Genomic DNA, 11310 nt, shown 5'->3' on the forward strand with positions numbered 1-11310 from the left:
CGTTAAGTGAAGGAAAACTTCTCGGATTTATAGTGTCAAAATCTGGAATCCATATTGATCTCGATAGAATTAAGGAAATTTCCTAAATACCCTTTCCTCACAACAATAAGGTCATGCAATCCTTCCTTGGCTAGATTAATTTTGTTAAAATATTTGTTCCAAACTTCTCAAGGATTGTATCTCCCTTACAAGCAATGATCAAGAAGAATTCACTCTTCAAATGGGTCCAAGAGGAATATGAAGCATTGAATCTGATTAAGCAAGCGATTGTAAATGCCCCATTCTTAGCAAATCCAAATTTTTCCGATCCTTTCATTTTATATACATTTGCCTTTGATAAATCATATGCTGCGATACTCACTCAAGCAAATCAAGACAAGGCGGCAACCCCAATTGCCTTCTTTAGTTCAAATCTACAAGGGGCTGAATTAAATTATTTTGACGTCGAAAAACAAGCTTATGCTGTTTTCAAAGAAATCAAGCACTTCAAACCCTTTCTTCTTAAAACCCATACAAAAATTATAGTACCGTTTCCAGCAGTAAGAAATCTCTTAGTACAAAAAAACGTGGGTGAGAAAAGAGAAAATTGGGTTACTGCCTTACAAGAATATGACATTGAGATTAAGCCAGCAAATATTATAAAAGGTCAAGGATTTTGCAAAATGTTGGCTGGAGCATCGCTTATTTATGAAATACCATCTTCAAATCAAGAAGTACAAATGTATGAGGTAAGCCTAAACGATATTGAATTAATATATGCTGATATCATATTTTACCTAAAGAACGGATATGCTCCTTCAAATCTGGATTATACAAAGAAAAGAGCCCTAAGATTGAAGGCTAAGCAATATCAACTCATAAACGATGTAATTTTTGGGATGAATTATGATTATGTTCTCCTTCGATGTCTTTAGAAATCTGAAGCTGAAAAATTGTTGCAGGAACTCCATGATGGACCAGCAGGTGGACATTATGCTGGAGATGCTACCGCACATAAAATTTTGCGCGCAGGGTACTACTGGCCTACACTATTTAAAGATGTGCATAGCTATGTAAGGAAATGTCAAGTTTGCCAAACTGCTGCTGGAAGACAAAAGAAACTGTCGTTGCCTTTGCAACCAGTCAATATCGATCAACCCTTTGATCAATGGGGATTGGATATAATAGTTGAGATCGTTCCTCACTCTTCTAAACAACATAGATATATCCTTACAGTGACAGATTATTTTACTAAATGGGTAGAAGAAGTTCCTCTCAAGACAGCTAATGCTGAACACATCATCGATTTCATAGATCGGTTCATAATCACCAGGTTTGGTTTACCCTCTGCTTTAATGTTTGATAATGCATCGTATTTTTCTAGCAATGCTATGATTGAATTTGCACTCAATAGAGGTTTTAAGCCTAAATACTCTACCAATTATTACCCATAGGGGAACGGGTTGGCCGAATCAACAAATAAAAACTTATTCAAAATCATTAAGTGAACCATTGATCAGAATCATAAAAATTGGCACAAATCCTTGATGTATGCTCTGTGGGCAGACCGAATAACACAAAAAGCCTCCATTGGCATTTCTCCCTTTAATTTAGTTTATGGGAAAGAAGTGGTTCTCCCAACTCACCTAGCAATTCCCTCTTTGGCCTTAGTTCAATTTATTGACGAAACACCAACCTCATCTTTACAACTAAGACAACTACAGATCCTTAAGCTAGAAGAGAAATGAGAACAGGCTAAAATAACACACACTCATCATCAAGCATTAGTAAAGGCTTCCTTTGATTCAAGCATGGTATCTAGAAAGGAATTTCAAATTGGAGATTTAGTTTTAAAATGGGATAAGGCTCATGAAGAAAAAGGCAAACATACGAAATTCCAACGAATGTGGCTTGGCCCATTCCAAATTGCGGAAATCATAGGCCCATCCACTTTTATGTTGCAAGATTTAGCAGGGAAAAGAGAATCTTTACCTGTTAATGGACAGATCCTCAAAAAATACTTTCCATAGAAGATAACCTCTTCTATTTTTGTAAATTATTGTTTATAGCTTCAATTTTGATAATAAAACAGGTTGTCAATGGTTATGTTTGGAATTCATGAAAAAGACTAGTCTTTCTTTTAGATTTTGTTTTTCGCTTGTATAAATAGAATTGATTTGGAAAATTGGTCATTATTATTGAAGGATATAGTCAAATGTTATAAGCCAGGGAATGTTACTAGTTTCAACCTTGCGAATTTTGATAAAAAGCAACCTTTAGTGGGAATTTGTTCTATATCAGTCAATGAAAAGCATCAATAACAAAAACGAAGACTCTCTGTAGAAAATCACTTTCCAAAAACTCTATAATTGTCATCCAAAGCTATTCTTAAGGAACCAATGATTTCCTCCCCACCTAGAGAATTACGAGCTTCAAAGAATAATCCGGAGATACACTATAAATTTAAAGAATAAGAGGTCTCATAACGAGCCGACTTATCATGATCATAGATATTATAACTTGCTGACATTGCAAAAACTGCATACCAAAACATGGCAATGACTCAAGATTGTTACAATCAAAAGACAAGGGGTCTCATCACGAGCCAGCTTGTTCAAAAAAGTTATAAATCAAGTGAATGGCACTATCATAATTTGGCTACCAAAACAAGACATCGCTCTTTAAGAATTAAAAGAAAATAAAAGAAATAAGTGTGGATATGGATTTCCCTTTGAAAATCGTATATTTCTCCAAGTAGGATACAAGATCATTGTTGGGTAATAGGTAACCCTGTTGAGGCTATGAATGCATGTTGGCAGCAGAGGCTCTACCTACGACAAATGAGAATATTTAAAACTGATTTACAGAGAAGAATTTGTTTTTATCTTTATAAGCCAAGTAGTGGCTGATGTAAATACAATGACTAGCTTTGGGAAGTAAATAATCAGAGTTAACACAAAAGAAACAAACTATCATTAACAACTGAAAGCATGATGTACTTTATGTTTCTATAATAAAGTTTGATTTTCCAAAAAACTTTTCTGTTTTGGAAGTTTAGAAAATTCAAAAGATAATCAGAGATAACTGGTTCTTCCAAGTGAATCGCCAATTGTTGTGGCCAGCAACAACCCCCCCTTTTATTTAGTTTTATTACTAATACTAAATAAATGGGGACCCTTCTAAAAAATAAAAATGTAGAACTTATATTCCCCTTTGAATAAAACTTACTATCATAAACTTAGGAAAACACCCGCAAAACCCAAAAGGACTTAAGTTTTATGATAAGTTCGAATAAAATCGTTCTCTCAATAATAAAACATCGCATCGCAAAAGGTAATGGAAGACACCATATAAGAAAACTACTGAAATTGCGAAATTGCGATGCGAGATCGCACGCTGTAAAGACTCATCGCGCGTCGCAGTTTTCATATGCCGCAAGTATCACTTAAGGTAAAATATCTCGACCCAGCGATATGCGATAGGGCATCTCGCAGAAACATGTGGTGATAGATGATTGTTAACACAACGGATTAGCGATATTGTGATCTGCGATATTGCGAAGCAAATCGCAAAATCGCTTTATCGCAGATCTGCAGGGCTCATCGTTCAATAAAGTTTTTTTGTAATCCAATACCAAGTTATGTGCATTAATGTCAATTTAATGGGTTAGTTGATGATCATTAATGAGATAATATTTAGATCTGATCGAAAGGTAATTTCATGTAGAGTGGTATATTTTATATGATTTCAGCATTAAGAGCTTTCCCATCACCTTATTTCTTATCATTACTCTTTCCTCACTTGTAAATTGCAGGAGCGGAAAGAAAAAAAATATACGCAACAATATTCAGAGCGTAATGGGAAAGAAGGGAAAAAATCCGATTGCTGAGGACAAAGAAATGACGCCCTTATACATAGACACCACCTGTAACAGAGACGCTGGCATAACTACTGGGGAAGCCATGTATATTCTGCTCGAAGAAGAAAATCCCAGAGTAATGGAGGTTAAAGCAACAACAGACTCACGCGGGTCATCTGAACCGTCGATCATAGAACTTGCATGTTCATTCTTGCACTGGATAGCGGCGAGACCCAAGATTCTTCCATACAGATACATGGTCAAATGGGTACTGGATAGTGTTGAGGTAACAAATAGACAACTTAAGACTCAAAGCCAAGAACTCATTGGGTCATTCACTTCACAAGATTTAAGGTTTATGTATCATCTAACAAAAACGTGCAAGAGGCGAAACTGGCACCAGGGAAGCCCAGATCGAGAAATGGAGACAGTTTCCGATGTGCGATTAGTGCTTAGCGCTAATCGCGCATCGCTGGGCAAAACCCCTCAAGAAGGAAAGCCACTGATCGCTCAGTCGTCTGTAAGCCCGTAAAACTATAGGAAAAAAGGCGCTAAATGCTAAAGGCGAAACTTGCGCTCAAAAAACTAGTGGTATTTATCAGGGATATCCTTAGGTGGTATGCAAATTTCTGATTATTTGATTTAGCATCTGTAGACAAGCTAGAGACAAAAGGCTGAAGAAAGAGCAGAGTCCATCAAGAAGTTAACCAAGTTGAATTTGGATTCTTACTGGCAGTACTTGGTTAAACCACATAGTCAATGCATGACTCTCAAATGCCTTACGAACTCTGCAAAGAAGATAGCGCTAGCACTTGCCGATTATGTTTTCGCAGGGCAACCTAAATCGGAGGTCGGCCAACCGATGCTCCTCAAGCCAATGCTGAATGCTTGCGACCTCAGGGAATAGATACATAGATAGTTAATTTCCAGATTCAGCTTTAGTTTTAGTTTTAATTTATTTTTTCCTTAGATGAGGATGGTCATTTAAACCTCCTCCTATATTTTTGTAATAGACTATTTTTAGATTTTAGTTAGTAGTATTTTAACCCCTCTCATGCAGTTAGAGAGGGGTCCTGAAATTTTTCAAAAACGTTTCCTCAGAACATGCACTTCTGCACCCTCAAAGGAGGTTTTGATGAATGAATGGAACAATATTTATTGATATCTATGTTTAATGTCTACTACTGAAATGCACTTTTGTACTCTTAGTAGATGTTGAATTCGGAAGAGATAAATCATTATTGTTGAGGCTCATGAGTAGAACTTGTTATCAATGGTACTTTTATCTCTTAATGATTTATGCTTATGTGTTAAAGTGATATTTATGTTCAGTTATTTATATATGAATGCTTGAATGTTTGAGTTATCATTTGGCACTTTTGTATGGTGATGACTATTCTGTTTATGCTTAATGTATGAATGACTTATTATGCGATATGCTTCTCACAATTGTTTCAGCTAACTTTTTATACGAAACGGTTCATTTTTATTGAATTCTTTTCTCATAGCAATTGAATGATCTTTATTACCAATTGCTGTTAGAAATTATTTTAGATCGCATAACTGAAAAGTTAAATCTTGGGTTAGTTTTAGAATTAGATATTTCTGTTCATTAGAATACAATTGCATACTATTAAATTAGACTTAGATTAAAATCATTTTACTTAGGAATCATTAGAAAGGAAATATCAATTATCATCACACACACACAAATTGGGAAACTGGTCCCATTATCCCCAGTCAAACCCACCATTCCAAACGGAAAAGGAGCTGATTTCAAGGTCCGGACCGGGTGGGTATCCCCCTTGTTGTAGACCTGATTTTTGGGGCTTCAACAGGTCATTACAATGCTTAATGTACCATGTTAATGTGCGAACTTGCAACGCACTTACTAGCATAGCCTTCTTTATATTATCATCCACGACTCCTTGTGCTTCCCATAGCACCCTTACTACAAACCAAAATTGGTCCAGATCTTTGTTCCCTACTCCTCTAAATGGTGGCAGTTTGATCGCGTTTGCCATACTGAACTAGGGTGGTGGTGGAGGTGGGGTGGGTGGAGATGGAGGTGAAGATGGTGAGATGGGTGGCGGTGTAGGTGGAGGTGGTAAGTGTAGAATTCGCTGCCTTATCAGACTGACCGCACTTCTCGGAGAAACTTTCGCGAGCTCTTCCTCACTTTCCCGCGAGGGTGAAATTAAGGGACTAGTTTCTAATTCTTCACTACTTCCGTTTCTGTAGATCTTCCCACTTCGCGTAGTCCCAAACATTAATTTATTCGCATAGCCCACTTTGCACACAATAACATTTTAATCCAAGTGTTCAATGATTTAATATACTTACCTCGTGGTCCTTTGAGGAACAACGCTTTTGCCTCGCTGTAGCTGACGGTTGTATCTACCGCAAACTCAGTGATAAATCCTCCTATAATTCGATTGAGCCAATGGTCCATATATCGTGTGATCGTATCTTCTGATGCTTCTAATATGCACACTAATTACGAAGTCCACACGATTGGTTTATCGAGCCACCTTCCCTGACTGTCTGCTAGCTTCATGATCCACTCATACAGCTCAGAAGGAAAGGACATGAAGAAATATTTATGGAGTTTTGTATATAGGTAGCGCTCCAACCTCTGTTCCTTAGATACTCATGTATTCTTGTTTTCTTACGTCGTGAACTCTTGAATCTTCTTGTCCAACCACCCTTCAATTTCTTTCCTTGTTGGATTCCAGTGACACGACATCAGACATCCCTTATGCAAATCTCGGTCCCGGCAATGGAACCATTTTTTGGCTTGTAAAGGCCTGATCCAAGTTCAGAGGTGATTTAGCCAAACAAATCCCAGTACTACTAGCCCTTTCGACAACAGTCCGCGGAGTGCGGACTAAGGTCTCACCTGAAGTAGTATGGGAGGGTGCTAGAACCAGGTTTCCACACCCTAGAGATGTATGATGATTTTAGTTGGTCCATGGTTTGACCCTATGCGCACTTCACTATGCACACCTATCAGTACCTCGCATCCTGTGATGCTTCCCTTGCGCAACCCTGCTCGGAGCTCGAATAATGTTTTTACTCGAATTCTTACGATTAACCATATCTTAGTTTATCACTTAGCTTATCTGTATGTGTTTAGTTATCCTTAATAGCATTCAACATTCATATAAGTGCGCGCGATAAATAAAACAATATAATTGCATAAAGTATCCAATAGAAAATAGCACAAGAATAGATGCACAAGATTTAGAATCAACTTCTCTTTATTATCCTTCTTCCTTGGTTACAAACTCGACTCCGCCCTGTACACTCAATTGCAGGGGTCCGCGCACTTAGCTGCGGACTCTATTGGGCCTCTACACACTCAGCTGTAGAGCCTCTTCTTACTACTACAACCCAAAGTGCTTAGACTCTTACTCTATGCTCACTATCTTCTAGACTCCATTCAGTTTTCCTACTTTCTTCATTCTTCTTTAAAACTTAGAGCCTTGATCTATTTGTACAATCCCATGGTCCGTGGACCATGGGTAGGCTGACACTACATTCAAAATTTAGGGTGGACAACCCTATGATTCTAACATACAATTTGCGCTCCACACCCGCAATTCGCGAAGTCTTTACAACAATAGTACTCAAAAATTGGGCTTTGAGCCCCAAAACATGTTGTGGGAGGATCCCATGCACAACACCTGAGATTTTGTCGAAGGAGGTTTGATAGAAGTGCACACAAAAACCTCAGAAAGGTTTGTCTACAAGGAACTCAAGGATGAAGACAGGTAAAGGATATGGCCTATGGTGTCCATCATCTCGACATCGGGGGAGGGATCACAATAGTGGGACCAGAGTCCCCCTATTATGGTTGACTAGTGGTACCAAAATCCATAGGTAGAGGAGTAGATGATCCACTACGAGTGGCCTCGTATTTCGGAAGTGCCCCAAGGCAATCGAAAAATTCATCAAGATGAGGGAAACAATGGGAATAGTGACCATGATGATCACACAGGGCACAAGGGTGATTTGTGCATAACATTTTGAGTTTCTTGGATGGGGCCGACAAGTTAACATGGACTTCTGGGATATTTGACTTAGGGAATGCTTCATGAACCAAAGATTTGAGTTGAGGAAGTTCGGGACAATTATTGGTGGCATGCCCAACAACTTTACACAAAGCACATGAAGGTGATGGCTTTGGGGCCTTAGGGGCTGGAGTAGCTTGGGGAGCCTTTTCCTTAGGTTCTTTCCTCTTAGCTTTGCCCCCCTGTCCAGATGCTTTCGCAGTAAGAGTGGGTTCTTGTTGAGGTTGTGATGGAACTCAAGCAACAACAAGGGTTGTAGGGACCAGTTGAATCGGGGTCAAAGTGTGATAAGGTATTAATTGACCAGGCAAAATGTTTATAGGGTGATTGATGTACCATACTAGGATCGCCAGAGTCATGTTAGGAAGGACCATCGAAGCCATGATAGGGACGAAAAATACTCCTAGAGGGGGGAATAAGAAAGGTATCTGGCATGTAGGGTAATGTCTCGACAGAATAGCTCATGGATGGTTGAGACCTGGAGGAACAGTTCCTCGTGGGCACATAGGAGAGGCACGCACAAATGGAGGAGTTCCTGGGGGGGTGGATCCAGAGGGCTCAGCTGGAAGGGAAAAAATAGGGTGCTGAGGAGTTGACCGTTGATCAAGTGTACCAGACTACTTAAAGGCAACTTGTTATGCTTGTAACATGCAACACTCATAGGGTTAGGCTCTGAGATGGGAGGGGGAGGACCAAGGAAAGCACCCAACAATGAGGAATCTTTGTAAACTCTGGGTGAAACATTGGTGGGAGGAGTTGAAGACTATTTGTTGGACATTGACGAGATAATGGACTTGGAGGAGGTCACAGATGTCAGCTCGTAGTAAGTCAACTGATCTTCCCTTCATGGGGAAAGCACATATTTTGTGTAGGTTATAACCCCATATAGAAATTACTTGCATACGAATTCTAAAACACAGAAAATAAGCAATAGCGAGAGCATAACTCATAAAACAAATATACATAGAGATTTTCCCCTAGATCCCATAACCAGGACTACAAGATTGATTTTTCATTATTTTCCTTTCAATGTTACAATACATATATATACATGCCGAAGCATCAAATACCATGGACCGAAAACCATCGCGCCCAAAAACCATGTGCGAGAACCATGCACAAAACCATAGGTAGTTCCGCCCACCTAATATAGGGTCCAAAACAAATTTCCCCAGGGTGCTACCTTGGACCTCGTAGAGGGGGGCTGACCGCCCCCCTCAAATCCCCTATGACCCCACCGTCACTGTGCAATTAGAGCAATGAAGTGGGGGGTTCCGCCCCCCTCTAACCCCCTAGTTGGCTAGGGTAGCTAGTTGTGGAAAGAATATAACACAACCCAACATTCTCCCACTTGTTTTTTTCTTCCCACAAGGGCCCACAGGAAAGCTTAGTCATTTATCTAACCCCGCAACACCCATTGTTTCTCTACACCAAGAGAACTTCTCAAAGCTCACATATTTTATCAATGCATCTGCAGTATTCTTCAAAGTGTCCACCTTTACCAGCAACACCCTTTTGTCTTCTATCATATCCCTCACAAAGTGATACTAATCATCAATGTGCTTTGTCTTTGAATGGTAAGCAAGGTTCTTTGCCAAGAAAATTTCACTTTGGCTATCACGGTCTATTCTTATAGCTCCCTGTACTAACCCCATACTTGAACACAATCTCTGCAACTAGACTGCTTCCTTTCTTGCATGAGTGGTTGCCATGTATTCTGCCTCTGTATTTGATAGTGCCACTACAGATTGTTTCTTACTCATCCAACTGACTGCACCTACAAACATAAACACATACCCACTTGTATTTATTCTCTGATCCAGATCTCTAGCCTAGTCTGCATCAACAAATCCATGAAAATCCAAAACTCTGTCCAATCCTGGTCTTCCTTGGTAGCACAAACCATGATCACTAGTGCCATGCAAATACCTGAAGACCTGCTTACATGCTGTCCAATGCTCCTTCCCTGGTTTTGACATAACCCTGCTCAATGCTCCCACTACATGTGCAATGTCTGGTCTAGTATAGGCTATCGCATACATCAAGCTACTGACTACACTTGCATTTCAAACACGGGACACATCCTATTCCTCTTCTTGTGTCTTGGGATGCTGTTCAGTAGATAAATTTACACCTACAGGAATAGGAACCTTCACCAGTTTAATATCCTGCATATTAAACCTCTGCAGTACTGTCTCAACATAATTTCTCTGGTTTAATCAGAGCTTCCTCTTTCCCCGATCTATTTTCCATGCCCAAAATATAGTTTGTAGCACCAAGATCTTTCATGTCGAATTTGGAGGACAATTGGGTCTTCAAATCGTGGATAATACCTTTGTCATTTTCAACTAGCAAGATATCATCCACATACAAGAGAAGAAAAATAACATAGTCACCAATTAATTTAAAATACACACGGTGATCTACTTTTCTTTTGGTGATGCCAAGTGCCTGTATAAATGTATCAAATTTCTAATACCACATCCTTGGTGACTGTGTTAACCCATACAAAGACTTATTTAACTTGCGTACCAATTCTTTTTTACCCTTCACCGCAAAGCCTTCAGGTTGCTTCATGTACATCTCCTCTTACAAATCCCCGTGAAGAAATGATGTCTTCACATCCATCTGTTCTACCTCAAAATCAAAAGTAGCAGCAACAGACAAAAGTAATCTAATAGAAGCTACCTTGGCAATAGGAGAAAAAATATCACCAAAATGAATTTCTGACACTTGGGAATAACCTTTTGCTACCGACCAAGCTTTGTATTTTTCCACCTTTCCTTCTACATTTGTCTTCTTCTTGAACACCCATTTCTTTCCAATGGGTTTCCTTCCAGCCAACAACTCCACCAGATCCCAAGCCTCATTTTTGTGCAAAGATGCCATTTGATCAACCATGGCCTCTTTCTAGAGTTTTCCATCCTCTGAATCTACTGCTTCCTTCACAGTTCTGGGATCATCAACAGTAATAGATAAAGAAAAATTTGAACATAAATCATATGGACTATACCTTTCTGGTTACCTTCCTTCTCGAACTAATATTCTCACAACCATAGTTTGTGGATGTTCATCTTTTGATTCCTCTTCTGCTATAGAGTCTAATTCTTCCTCCTTTAGATCAAACTCTATCTTCTTAGGTTCCTTTGGTTGGACTTCATGTTTAATAACATATTTCACCTCTCTGAACACCACATCTCGACTGTACACAACCTTCCTTGTTACTGGGTTCCAAAGCTTATAATCCTTTAAACCATCCTTATACCTAATAAAGATGCACTTTTCAGATTTACTATCCAACTTTGTTCTTTTCTCCTTTGGAAAATGTAAATATGCATCACATCCAAATACCCTCAGATGTGAAAGAGAGGGTTTCTTACCAGTCCATACCTCTTGTGG

This window comes from Pinus tabuliformis, chromosome 9, assembly GCF_031772625.1.
Source record: "Pinus tabuliformis cultivar Carrire ecotype Pingquan chromosome 9, CPIR1, whole genome shotgun sequence".
NCBI lineage: Eukaryota > Viridiplantae > Streptophyta > Pinopsida > Pinales > Pinaceae > Pinus > Pinus tabuliformis.